This window comes from Hippopotamus amphibius, chromosome 16 (genome assembly GCF_030028045.1).
Source record: "Hippopotamus amphibius kiboko isolate mHipAmp2 chromosome 16, mHipAmp2.hap2, whole genome shotgun sequence".
Lineage (NCBI taxonomy): Eukaryota > Metazoa > Chordata > Mammalia > Artiodactyla > Hippopotamidae > Hippopotamus > Hippopotamus amphibius.
Genome location: NC_080201.1, coordinates 12,942,983 through 12,957,786, shown reverse-complemented (window position 1 = coordinate 12,957,786; position 14,804 = coordinate 12,942,983). Strand labels below are relative to the sequence as shown.

Below are 14,804 nucleotides of genomic sequence, written 5' to 3'. Positions count from 1 at the left end.
GAGTTAATCTAGCTTAACTCTGTTCCCGTCACTTCAATTCCAAGTGTTTAACTTATAACCTTCAACAGTTGATTTGCAAGATTATTTTGTTTAGGCACTTTTCTACCTTATCCCCTTTTAATCTATCCTTTCAGTTTTTTCCAGTCAATCAGCAATGCTTGCTCCTTCTCAAAGCACAGATGACAATTAATATCACTAGCATCTCTTCTTATGCTCATTTCTATTAAACAATAACTTTGGATTAAAGGGGCATTCTTGAAAGAAATTCAGAGCACTGGAGAGTTTTCTAAGTAGAGTAGTCAGTAAGATTTAAGTTACCCATGGAAAAAAGTGTTGCCATGTTTACAGTCCACAGGACTTATATTATTAGCAAATTAATGATTGCTTTAGCGTCTTGCTTTCCTACAGTGGTAAAGTGGATTATTTCTCCCAATTTTCCACTCTTTTTTAATAGGATTTGATATTCAGATCCTCTGCCCTGTAACTCTGCACAGCCTCCTGTTGTGGACTAAGTATACACTGTTAGGTTAGGCCACTGACTTGCTCTGGCCAATGGGATTTTAGCAGGCATAATATGAGCAGAGGCTTTAAATGTGCTTGGTTGGTTTGGCTTGTACTCTCACACTCCTGCCATACCTGATGTGAAAAACATGTACAGACAGCTGCTAGTACAAGGAGAAGAGACACGTGGAGCAGACCTAAACCTAATCTGTAGCCCAGAGCACAGCCACCCCACCTGACTTGCATAGCCATGAACAAGAAAAATAAATATTTGTCATTATAAGCCCTTGAAATTTTGAGGATGTTTGTAATGAAGAAGAAAAAAAAAGCCTAATAAGCCTATCAGGCAAATTAAATAAGAAAAATCTCAAAACCTTTAGGTTGTAATTGGCAACTGCAATGACCTAATTTAGTACAGAGTACTGCATCTTTTATGAAGGAACGACACAGTCCACAGAGACAAAAGTGAACTGCAAATCTGGAGGTCAGTGTATGGTTTTCATCTCTCTTGCTGTCTTGATTTGCAATTGACAATAAATAAGTCTTATTTTTTTTTCTTTCTAGATTTAGTTTTTCTACCCACAAAGAGAAAATGACAATATAGGAATGCCACGAGAACAAGGTTACGATGTTAAGCCGCTGAGATTCAATGAACCGAACAGCTATAAAGAATTTCTAAGTGTAATTATGAATAATTACTCTCATAAACTTAAAAGCGCCTTTAGAGTCAAAGGACATAGTAGTGGTTCAGAGGAACAGAAGAAAGACCTGCAAAATATAAAATAGTATACCCAAACAGTGGCAACATGTATAATGCCAGCACAAATGAACTCCAGAGAAAGCATAAAAAGGAAATGCTTCAGTTTAGCACTCAGCCATTTGATAAGAAACTAAAAGACAGAAATCTCAAAAAACAAAAACAAATGTGGGTGCTGACACAGGTCTGGTTCTTAGCCTGCACGATTGCCATGAGGGCCCAATCAAGTCACTTCACCAGACATAGTATATCTATTTCTGCAAATCTGTAAATGCAGATAGGCTTAATCATCTTTAATCATAGAACAGGAATAGTATGGGGAATAGTATGGGGACTAACACCAGAACTACTAAGGTAGAAACAGGATGAGGATTTTTTCCTTTTATTAACAATCAGTGAAATAATACTCTGAAATGATCCCAAGAAATCAACCAGCAAGTAAATACTGAATAGTTATGAAGTACCCAGAATTGTGCTAGGAATTGTTGTGGGATACACGAGAAAGGTAAGACACTGCCCCTAACCTCAGGTAGTCTACAATCTAGTTGTAGAAACAAAATGGTGAAATCAAGCAAGCGAGCAAGAACAGGGACTTGAGCTGGGCCTGAAGGTTTAGACAGAAGAATGATTTCCAAAGGGGATGCAAGTTAGATGATCCCCTGGAGCTCAGGAAGAAAATAATAGAACCTCTCTTTTTTGAAAAGCTCATGGTTTAATTTATACTTTAGTGTTTCTATATATTAGAATAATTAATATTTTATGAATAACTATATATCTACTAGGGTATGCTTAATAGCTTTTTCAAATGATAAGAAGAACATGATCAAGATAGAAAACTGAGAGCTGAAACCTTCCTCCTCACCAGTTTAGGAGTCCTAACCCCATCCCCACCCCTTCAAATCAGAGGCAAATGAAGGTTCCTAGCCTGTGGAAGCAGCAAATTAGAAGTTAAGCTTTGCCACATTATTAGCTGCTCTCTACTACTCTGGAGACAGAAATCTGGACTTTGAAAAGTCTCTTACATCAAGTGTTTCCTCATTGGAATTAAAATAACTGTCCTCTTAACAATGGAAAACTGGGAGGAAAAAATTTATGAAAAGCCTCATGAATGACTTTCTGTTAAATTAATGATCAAATTTTGGAGAAAAGACTGCTGAAGTTGCATACATTATATTGATTAAGAAATTATTATGAGTAGAGGAAAGAGAAAGAGAAGAAAATGTGATACATCCCCCAACCAAACACAGCAGGGACTAAAACAGAGAAGGAACTCAGTTAATGCTAAATGAATGATGTGACAATAGCACTGTAGGAGAGACAAGCACTGAGTGCTTAAAGACACCTGAATGACTCCAATAAAGAATGTGATGGGTGAACTTGATGATGGGTGATGCCTTAGAGGGCCAGGACAGGGAGGGTGGGAGGGAGTCGCGGGAGGGAGGGGATATGGGGATATAGGTATAAATACAGCTGATTCACTTTGGTGTACCTCAAAAGCTGGTACAAGAGTGTAAAGCAATTATATTCCAATAAAGAGCTTAAAAAAAAAAGAATGTGATGGGTGTAGCAGAACATAGTAAAAGTTGTCACTGTACTGAGCTAGGTGCTACATTTATTTCTTACAATATGATGGACTGCAAGAAAAATGGTATTGCATCCAATTTACACATAAAGATATTGAAATACAGAGAAACAAAGTCATGTAATCAAAGGTACATTGTTAGGAGACAACAAAACTGGAATCTACATAATGATAGTAAATGGAACCGATGCTTATTGTGGTGCTTTCATCTTGATACTCCCCAAAAAAGAGTCAATAGGTCAGGCTGAGCACAATGATGGGAGGCCTTTGGTCGGTGCAAGAAAAAGAAAGGTAGACAGGGATTTCCCTGGGGTCCAGTGGTTAAGACTCTGCGCTACCAATGCAGGGGGCACAGGTTCAATCCCTGGTTGAGGAACTAAGATCCCACATGCCACATGGCATGGCCAATTTAAAACAACAACCCCCCTCCCTCCTGCCAAAAAAAAAAAAAAACAAAACCAAGAAAGGTAGACAGGATGAATAAATAGAACTAGTGCTCTAGACTGATGAATCCAGATGCCAGCAGCCTGAGAAAGAAACTGGTAATTAGATCAACTAGGGATCTGGATTAGCCTTTGAATAACCACAACAGGCTATTAAAAACTTTGCTTAGTTCATCTGGCTTTTCTAAATCAATGATTTAAATGTTTAGGGTATTATTGTACTTTAATCTCCTAATTGGGTAAGCCAAGCTGAAACGATTTTAAGGCTTAATACCCCTGGCCCTTCCTCTAAGTTCTGTAAACTCAGAATGGGCTTTAAGGGATAGAACTGTGGAAAAAGAACAACAGACTAGCAGAAGTATTTAGCTATAGAAGCTCTGTGATTTTAGACGTCACTTCTATAGACCCCCGAGGACAGGCTTTGGACTAAAACAGGGATTTCACCACCTAAGATCCATAACGGGCTTAGGAGTGAGATTGTCTTGAAACTGAATACAAACTTCTGTGTGCAAGTATATTTTCCTGAGAAGAGAATCCACAGCTGTCATCATAACCTCAAGAAGATGCATAACTAAGTCAGACAGACTGACTTACATATATTGCTTATATGTGAAATCTAAAAACAAACAAACAAAACCCACAAATGAACTTATTTACAAAACAGAAACAGGCTCACAGATTTAGAGAACAAACTTATGGTTACCCGGGGGGGATGGGGGGGGGGTTAGGGATAGTTAGGGAGTTTGGGATTGACATGTACACACTGCTATATTTAAAATAGACAACCAACAAGGACCTACTGTATAGCACAGGAAACTCTGCTCAATATTATGTAACAACATAAATGGGAAAAGACTTTGAAAAAGAATAGATACATGTATATGTAAACTGAATCACTTTGCTGTATGCCTGAAACTAACACAACATTGTTAATCAACTATACACCAATATAAAATAAAAAGTTAAGGGACATCCCTGGTGCCTTAGAGGACTGGGATGGGGAGGGTGGGGGGGACTCAAGGGAGGGTGGGGGGGGAGTCAAGGGAGGGAGGGAATACGGGCATATGTATATAAAAACAGATGATTGAACTTGGTGTACCCCCCCAAAAATAATAAATAAATAAAATTAAAAAAAAAAAAAAAAAAGAATCTATCTGCCAAAAATATCAAATTGTACACTTTAAATATATGCAGTCTATTGTATGTCAATTCTATCTCAATAAAAGTTCTTAAAGAAGAAAAAAAAAAAGAATCTATCTGCCAATGCAGGGGACACAGGTTCGAGCCCTGGTCTGGGAAGATCCCATATGCGTCTGAACAACTAAGTCTGTGTGCCACAACTACTAAGCGTGTGTGCCACAACTACTGAGCCTGTGCACCACAACTACTAAAGCCCACACATCTAGAGCCTGTGCTCTGCAACAGGAGAAGCCATCGAATTAAGAAGCCCGTGCACAGTAACAAGGAGTAGCCCCTGATCACCACAACTAGAGAAGCCTGCATAAACCACTGTAAGATCCTGCACGCTGCAACTAAAACCCAACACAGACAAAGAAAAGAAAAAAGAAAAGAAAAGAAAAGAAAAGAGAAAAAGCTGAGATGTGGAACATAAAAACAGAAGTATTTGTTGAATTCCACATCTTTTAATGCAGGTAATTTGCAAATTATGATTATGGTTTCCTACTACTTCATCTTAAGCATTCTATGCTGGTCAAAGTCACAACAAACAGATTTCAGAATGTACTGCTGAAAAGCTTGAGTCTGAACGTTCTCAATTAATTCAACCATCACATTCACTTAAGAGGATGATTTTTACAGAGAGTAGAAGTCTGGAACTACGATTTCCCCAAAGGCAAACAGGCTGAGTTAATCAGTCTGGCAGGAGAAATGAAAGGATTCACAAAACTATCTTGGAAATTGTCCCAGTTTCTAAAACAGAAATGCTTGGGAGTTAAACTGTGTCTAAAATATGAAACATTCTATACTCACACCCACTGAAGTTCAACTACCCACCAGATCACACCTGATACTAAATTAAGCAGCAATAGACTCTGTTTATTAATCACCAAGAGAAAACAAACAAACAAATCAGCAGGATTGGTGCTTTCATGGACTTGCAAAAATCTAAAGGCTGGGCAACAACAGCCTGATGCCTCCTCCTGATTAGAAACACTCCACTGCAGTAGTAAGTAAATTTTTCTTCAGGGAGTTTACTCATTAAGAACTCAGTAAACTTCCAATCATATGAGCAATCCATTTATTAACTTGGCCCAAACCACTTCCCTCATGCCCACCAAAAAGCAACCTGAAAATAATATAGTTGGTAATGATTAGATAAACTCAGCCTTTTAGTCTTGGTAAACTTTCCCTAAGCAAGTGTAAACTGAATATTAACCCTTAGATTCCTAACTAAGTTTCTCTTAGAGCTTTATTCTGGCTCAATCAGAATTAATTTTTATTTGTACCCAGGGGACAGCTGCTAAGTATTGTTTTTCCAAAAGAACAGTGATCAACGAAGGCTTTGTGCCGTCCAACAATGCTCTGATTCACTAAAGAGTTTTGCTTTTGTATGATCCTTTAACATTCATCCATCTTTTCGGAAAGGATTTACATACAGGTTCAGTGGGAGATAAAAAGAAAAGGTATGAGACAGAGTTACAGATGCTGGCTCTCAAGTAAATTACTGTGGTAGAGGAGGTAAAACATGAATCTATACCTAACCATCATACAAAGTTGAATGAGCTGATATTTTAAAGAACGAAAGAAATACCATGACCCCTCATGAGTTAGGATGATAGAAATCAAAGAGAGTCTAATGGAGGAGGGGACAATTGAGTTCAGCCTTAAAAGGAGGTTGTGATTTGGTAATGTAAAACTACATGTAGACTGAGGCAGATGAGAGGGGGGCCTGTCCAGGGCAGAACACTAAGGTGTGGAGTTTGAAAGGTATATTCTGTACAGAGGGCAGAGACCTGAGCAAGAAAGTGAGGAACTCTGTGGTGACAATTCGTAGGCTTACATATTTGGCATCTCCTAATATATGGTGAGATAAATACAAAATTCTGATAAAATCCCAACATTGGTCCAACAGTGGTTTGCCATAGTCCAAATTAATATGTTATGCTAGGGACTTTCCTGGTGGCACAGTGGTTAAGAATCCGCCTGCCAATGCAGGGGACAAAGGTTCAATCCCTGGTCTGGAAAGATCCCACATGCCACGGAGCAACTAAGCCCGTGCACCACAACTACTGAGCTTGCGCTCTAGAGCTCGTGAGCCACAACTATTGAGCCCATGTGCCACAACTACTGAAGCTCACGCACCTAGAGCCCGTGCTCCACAACAAGAGAAGCCACCACAATGAGAAGCCGGCGCACAACAAAGAGTAGCCCCTGCTTGCCTCGACTAGAGAAAGCCCGTGCAGCAACGAAGATCCAATGCAGCAAATAAATAAACAAACAAATAAATAAATAAAATATGCTAAACTCAGTGTAGAGTGGTGCTTCAATTTACTGTTATTTACCTGTGTGCTTCCCAGTGGGTGGCGGGGTAACAACAGGTAAATAATGTATAATTACTTTTTAATAATCTTTAAACATTTTATTAACTTTGAAGAAATAAGAACAGCTACTTTAGAAACTGGAGATACTCAAGCACTGATCTATTCATAGAGTTTTTACACAGCTCAAGAAGTTTACATCAAATGGGCAAAAAATAGTACAGAAGACCTATATACTATATACAGAAAGATTCAGAAAAATCTGTCTCTAGAAAGCAAGTCATAGGGACTCATAGACCTCACAGAATCTAGGAGAATCAAAGGGAAGCAACATAAAGCCTTCTGCTAGGGCATAAAGGTAGGAACCAGTCCATGTATTCTAAGAAAAGTTCTTTTTCCTCTTGATCTAAATGTTTGCTTCCAGTGTGGGTTGAGAGAAAGGTCCTGATCATTTGAATTGGTTGTCAGTCAAGGTCCCCTGCATGTTTGCTTTCTTGGCTTCTAGTTCAGCCAGCTCTTGCAACCGCCTGTTGCTCAGGATTTGGCGTTCCAACTGTTTTTCAATCACTTTGGTATTCTGTGCACACAAGTCAGCAACTTCCCAAACCTCAATCTTCTCTTCCTCTTCATCAATAGCAGACACAGTGACAGAGCTGAACATGCCCATGTCTTTAGTCCATTTGGTCATCACCTTCTTAGGATGCTCTTGTTTCTGAGTATATATATTTCATTTTCCCAAAACCCTGGCCAAACTTGACTACTGCTCCATCCACAATGGAGGTCATGGAGCATTCTTCAGCTGGGACTGGTAAAAGAGTGGCAATCTACACTTTGCACATTTTTTCCTGTGCAGTCATACCTTCAGGCCTCCAAAGATACACAGTGTCTTCATCTTGTTACAAAACTTGTGGGTGTGTTTGGCAGCATCACTCACATAGACCAATCCCGGGGAATCACGGGTAATTTCTCTGACAGTCCAGCACCAGGACCATCTGGAAACATGAACAGTAGCAGACATCAAGGGGCTTGTCACCGTCATCATATTCCCCACCAGGTCGGAGGTTTTGAAGCAGACTACTGACCAGGATATTACTTTAGGTATAGTTCAGAGAAACAGCCCAAAAACTCAATGCCAAGAATGTTACTCAACGTTAGTTCTATAGAAACATGACACAACCTGAAGGGATAAAAGATAAAGATGCAAGACCCCCCCACAGACAAACTAGGGCCATTTACCCCTTGTTCTTGGACAGTCAGGTGACTATGATGAGGTCAAGACTTACTTGTACCTTTAAAATGAAAAATATCCTCAATGGTCTTTAATTCTAATTATATATATATAAAATTATACATACATATATAATAAATATATATCTCCATACCCACATATATATATATTATAGTGGGAATTAGCAAATGGTTCTGCTCTGGTTCAGGTAACATATTACTCACAGATAAAATACTGGAAAGACTTGCAGCTTTGTCAAATACTAATTCATTCATCTTCAGTGAGATTTTAGTCCTATTTTAAAAATATGAAAGCACAATAATCTGGCTAATTACTGGACTTAACAGCTCACACACACACACACACACACACACACACACACACACACACACAGACTGAGCAACTCTTAGGGCTTCCCTGGTGGTGCAGTGGTTAAGAATCTGCCTGCTAATGCAGGGAACACGGGTTCGAGCCCTTGTCTGGGAAGATTCCACATGCCACGGAGCAACTAAGCCCACGCGCCACAACTACTGAAGCCCACATGCCCAGAGCCTGTGCTCTGCAACAAGAGAAGTCACTGCAATGAGAAGCCCACGCACCGCAACAAAGAGTAGCCCCAACTTGCCACAACTAGAGGAAGCCCTTGCGCAGCAACGAAGACCCAACACAGCCAATAAAAAATAAAAAAAGACTGAGCAACTCTTGACTCACTGACAGAATGATCCATATCCATGAAGATGCTATGCCCCAAAACTTACTCTGGGAAGTCAAATTACATTTTATTTTTGCCTAAGAAAACTCTAAAACTAGTTAAAATGATCGAATGGAAACATTCAAAATTAATAAAATCTATAATCTTCTGTGCCCCGAGCAGGGAATGACAAATAAGGATCTAGTAATCTAGTTACTGAACAAAAACTGCATCATTACATTATGGCCAAAAGGATACACACTGGATTATGGTTTTACAAATCTTAAAATTTATTAAAAAATGTAAATTACAAAAGCAAGTAAATTTCTGTACTATAAGAAATATTGTGAACTCTTCCCCTCCTCCCCATTTTACTATTATGAATTAGAAATAAAGGCACCTGTGAACTGTAAGAGGTCATCCTCAAAAGAATGTTTAGAGATATTTCTTTTCACATATAGAGCTCATTCAACCTTTTCATCAACTCCCCATCTGGGACTGCCCAATACTGAAGAAATACAGGGGTTGTTTTATAATGACAAGTGCTTTAAAATCCAATTACAGGACTTCCTAGGTGGCACAGTGGGTAAGAATCCGCCTGCCAATGCAGGGGACATGGGCTCTATCCCTACCCCAGGAAGATACCACATGCCGCGCAGCAACTAAGCCTGTGCACCACAACTAATGAGCCTGCGCTCTAGAGCCTGTGAGCCACAACTATTGAGCCCATGTGCTGCAACTACTGAAGCCTGTGCGCCTACAGTCTGTGCTCCGCAACAACAGAAGCCACAGCAATGAGGAGCCCGTGCACCACAACGAAGAGTAGCCCCCACTCACTGCAACTAAAGAAAGCCTGTGTGCAGCAACGAAGACCCAACACAGCCAATTAAACAAACAAACAAACAAACACACAAATTTATTTTAAAAAAAATCCAATTACAGCCTTGGAAGGACTCTGCCTCACTTCACCATCGTGAATGAATGAGTTTTTCTGGAACTAAATCATCCTCATGAGAGCCTAGTACCAGCAAGGAGGGAAAAGTTACCTCCTATCAACTCATTTTTTTTCTCCCTAGGAGATAATTTAGAAATTTAGAATCCAGTTTGGTTCTAATTTTGGGGGGAAGAAAACAGACTCAGGCATTCTATAAAATGATTGGCCAGACTCCCCTTTAAGCTTCAAGGGAAACAATCTTGGACAGGTTTATCAGCATGGCTTCCAGCCATGGCAGGCACACACAGCTGTAAAGAGATAAAAGGCCTTGTTTTCCATTGCCCAGTTTCCTGGATGAAGTCAGTTTTGGTGCCCATGCTACAAGAGTGGCACCTAGAGCATTATCATTTAGTCTAAAGTGGCTAACATTTATAAACTATTTTGTAGACAGTTCATCAAAAAGGACATACTTCCTCTGAACTGTGAGGCTGTAACTACTACTACTAGGCCAATACTACAAAAATACAGCATTGAAATTCTTCTGAAATAGCTATTCATGGTATTTTTCTTTTCTTCTCTTTCTTTTTTAAAATATTTATTTATTTGGTTGCGCTGGGTCTTAGCTGTGGCAGGCAGGCTCCTTAGTTGCGGCACATGGGCTCCTTAGATGTGGCATGTGAACTCTTAGTTGTGGCATGTGTGTGGAATCTAGTTCCCTGACTAGGGATTGAACCCGGGCCTCCTGCATTGGGAGAGCAGAGTCTTAAACACTGTTCCACCAGGGAAGTCCCCACTCATACTATTTTTCATATCTCATAAAAACAGACACCATATAGTAGATCCCCTCATTTCACCATGTTTGAGAGGCAACATGGTAAAAAGAATTCTGGATTAGGAGCCAAAAAACTAAAATTCTGATTCCAGTTCCATTACATATTCATTGCATAACAAGCCTTAATCAAGTCACGTAATTCTTTAGACTTCAAATATCATGTCTACAAAACAGATAAATCCTGCTTTATATGCCTGCTTTATGTTTTAAGTAGAATTATGTAAAAGGCCTCTGAAAATTATAGAGGGCCTTGCAAATACAAGATAATACTGGCCCTTCAGACTCTGTACATAATCTAATCAAACTTCAAAAGCAACATTACTGCTTTCTAGTAGTCCATAATTCATGTGGGTGAAGAATAAGAATTCAAAATAAATGACATACATATTTGATTGTATTTGTATATATTATCTTTGAAAGGACACATAAAAGTATTTATTTTCACTATGTACCCTTTTGCACTTTTTGAATTTTGTACCACGTGCAAAAAAAGAAAAGAAAAAAAGGGGGAAAAAAGGCCAAAGACAATTCCACTTTAAGACATAAACAGAGACATCTTTGAAAATATTTGGAATATATCTTCATGGTTGGGGCACCAAGGAAGTTTAATGATATACCCTTCCCAGTGCATATTCTTGTCTCTTTTTTCTCTTCCACTGTCTATTCCAAATTGGGCAGTGGCGGGGAGGAAACGGGATATCCACATCCTCTAGGACATAGCAAGTGGAAATCTGGCCCTCTTAAGAGCCCTACATTGGTAGTTCTACTCTAAGAAAAGCACATTAACAATTTTACCGCCTAGTTTTCCCAGTGTGGTCAACTTTTACACAGGAGCTTTAAAATGAGAGGTGAGACAAAATTCTCTGAAGAGTGTTATATGAATCATGAACAGAATGGCACCCTTGTACACTGTTGGTGGAATTGTAAATTGATATAACAGCTATGGAAACAGTATGGAGATTCTTCAAAATTCTAAAAATAGAACTACCATACAATTCAGCAATTCTATTCTTGGGTATTTACCTGAAGAAAATACTAATTTGAAAAGATATATGCACCCCTATGCTCACTGCAGCATTATTTACAATAACAAAGATATGGAAGTAGCCTAAGTGCCCATGGAGAGATGAATGGATAAAGAAGATATGGTAGACAGACAGACACACACATGCTGGAATATTACTCACACATTAAAAAAAATGAAATCTTGTCATTTGCAACAACATGGATGAAACTAGAGGGTATTAAGTGAAATAAATCAGAGAAAGGCAAATAGTGTATGATATCACCTCTATGTGGTATCTAAAAAAAAATACAAATGAACAAACATAACAAAACATAAACAGAGTTATAGATACAGAGAACAAACAGATGTCTGCCAGGGAGGAGGAGGGTAGGACGAAGTAAGAAATAGGAGAGGGGAGATTAAGAGGTACAAACTTCCAGTTACAAAATAAATGCCATGGGTATGAAATGTACAGTGTGGGGGATATAGTCAATAACCCAGTAATACCTCTGTATGGTGATATATGTAACTGGACTTACCATGGTGATCATTTCAGAATGAGTAGAAACACTGAATCACTATACTGTATGACAGGAACTAACATAGTGTTGTAGATCAATTATATTTCAAGAACGAACAAACAAACTCATAGAAAAAGAATCAGATTTGTGCCCAGAGAAGAAGGGCAGGGAGTGGAGAGGGTAAGAGGAACTGGACAAAGGCAATCAAAAAGTACAAACTTACAGCTGTAAGATAAATAAGTACTAGGGATGTAATGTACAACATGACAAATATGATTAATACTGCTATATGTTATACACGAAAGTTTTAAGGGAGTAAACAGGAAGATTATCATCACAAGAAAAAAACTTTTTCTATTTATGTAATTCTGTACCTCTAAGCAATGATGTATACTCACTAAACTTTTGTGATAATCACTTCATGATGTATGTAACTCAAATCATTATGCTGTACACCTTACACTTATACAGTGCTGCATGTCAATTATATCTCAATAAAACTAAAAGAGAAAGAAAAGGAATAGAATGTCAATTTTAATATGGTATCCTTTATATTCTTTATTTGCCATCTCATGATTTGGAACAGCTGAATATAGGTACAAACGTGTCAAAACAATGGCAACTACAGCCAAATGCAAAGTGAGAAAGGAGACTAAAATAGAGACAAAATTTCTAGACATCTGACAATACTATAACTGTTTGTACCCAGTAAATCTGGAATGATGCTATTACAGTAGCTCATCACCTCCAATCCAACTACGCTACTTCTATAATTGTGAAAAGATAAAACCAAAAAATGGATATAAGATTACAAGATGCAAAAAAAGTCCTGAAATTAAATATGATTTCTCATGCTCCATACCCAAGTATCTAAAAATACCACATTTCTTCCATACTGACTAGTGGTGAGGGCACCATTTACTTTAACTGTCCTAACAAGAAGCCAATAGGGCTGAATTGCCAGACTGTGCAGAACCCTTTCTGTATAACCCATTTCAAATGACTGGTGCTACTTAAGAGAACAGCTGTGTTTCAGGGACTGGCTTTCCACCTGAATCAAGACTGCAACTACACTGCATAATTCTGAAGGATGTGCAAGTTTTGGAGCAGGAATGGGCAGGAGATAAAAATTCAGTTAGATGAGAGATAAACATTTTTTTTTAATATTTTTAATTTATTTATTTAGGCTGCACCAGGTCTTAGTTGCGGCATGTGGGATCTTCATTGCAGCATGTGGGATCTTTAGTTGCAGCATGTGGACTTTTAGTTGCAGCATGCATGTGGGATCTAGTTCCCCAAACAGGGATTGAATCCAGGCCCCCTGCAATGGAAGCATGGAGTCTTACTCATTGGACCACCAGGGAAGTTCCATGAAGAACATTTGAGTAATGGAAAATGGTAAGTTGGAATAGGGGAAGAAGAGTACCTGATACCTTAGCATCAGTGGACGCTTCAATGGACTTGAAAAGTGGTAGAGGAACAGCAAAGAGTTATCACATAAATAGTCTCCTCTCAAAAGGGAGTCACATGGAGAAACAAGGGCAAAAGTAATCACTATTGAACAGGGACTCCCCTGGTGGTCCAGCAGTTAAGAGTCTGCCTTCCAGGACTTCCTAGGTGGCGCAGTGGGTAGGAATCCCCCTGCCAATACAGGGGACATGGGTTCTATCCCTGCCCCAGGAAGATACCACATGCCATGGAGCAACTAAGCCCATGCACCACAACTATTGAGCCTGCGCTCTAGAGCCCGTGAGCCACAACTATTGAGCCCATATGCTGCAACTACTGAAGCCCACGTGCCTAGAGCCCATGCTCTGCAACAAGAGAGGCCACCACAATAAGAAGCCTGCGCACCAGAATGAAGAGTAGCCCCCACTCACTGCAACTAGAGAAAACCCGTGTGCAGCAACGAAGACCCAACACACCCAATAAAATAAATAAATAAATAAATAAATAAATTCATTAAAAAAAAAAAAAAAAAAGTCTGCCTTCCAAAGACTTCCCTGATGGTTCAGTGGTTAAGATTCTGCAATTCCAATGCGGGGGCCCCAGGTTCAATCCCTGGTCAAGGACCTAGATCTCACATGCATGCTGCAACTAAGAGTTCGCATGCCACAACTAGGAGCCCATGTGCCACAACTAAGGAGCCCGCCTGCTACAACTAAGACCTGGCGCAACCAAATAAATAAATAAATATTAAAAAAAAAAAAGGAAAAAAAAAGAATGCGCCTTTCAGTGCAGGGCATGAGGGTTTGATCCCTGGTCAGGGAACTAAGCCCATGTGCTCTGGAGCTTGTATGCTGCAATGAAAGATCCTGAGTGCTGCAATGAAAGATCCTGAGTGCTGCAACTAAGACCTGATGCAGCCAGGGGGGGAAAAAAGCTATTGAACAACAGAAAATATAGAGAAAGATAAATATAAAATAAGGAAAATGGAACAGAGTTGAAGCTAATGACAAACACAGCCGTCAGAACCTACAGAAATCCCTGTAAGTGGTCCTGGTCAGAAGCTATCAAGGACAGAATCAGCAGAATGTCAAAGAACTAAAAAGGTAACTTTGAGATAATTTATCCAAGGCAATCAAACTTTTGGGACTCCTCATGGCAGTCTGAGGCACCTCAGACTGAATATCAGTGAGGTAGTATAAAACCATTTCCCCAACCAGCCCTGCACCAACTGAACTGGGGAAAACCTAGCATCCCTGAACATTGTTTTGAGAGATTTGAAAACAGAGCTGTAAAACAAATATAATCCTTCAAAAGTAAAAAACAAAACCAGCACCCTGAAACACAAACCCAAGGGAAAACTACA

The 14,804-nt window shown here is 39.3% G+C and overlaps 1 protein-coding gene and 1 pseudogene across 3 annotated transcripts in view; both read right to left on the bottom strand.

Moving 5' to 3' along the window:
* The window catches only part of GLG1 (golgi glycoprotein 1), a 150,487-nt gene that overhangs the window by 63,748 nt on the left and 71,935 nt on the right, over positions 1-14,804 (bottom strand). The window lies entirely within an intron of this gene.
* LOC130838924 (STING ER exit protein-like) lies at positions 6,921-7,772 on the bottom strand (annotated as a pseudogene).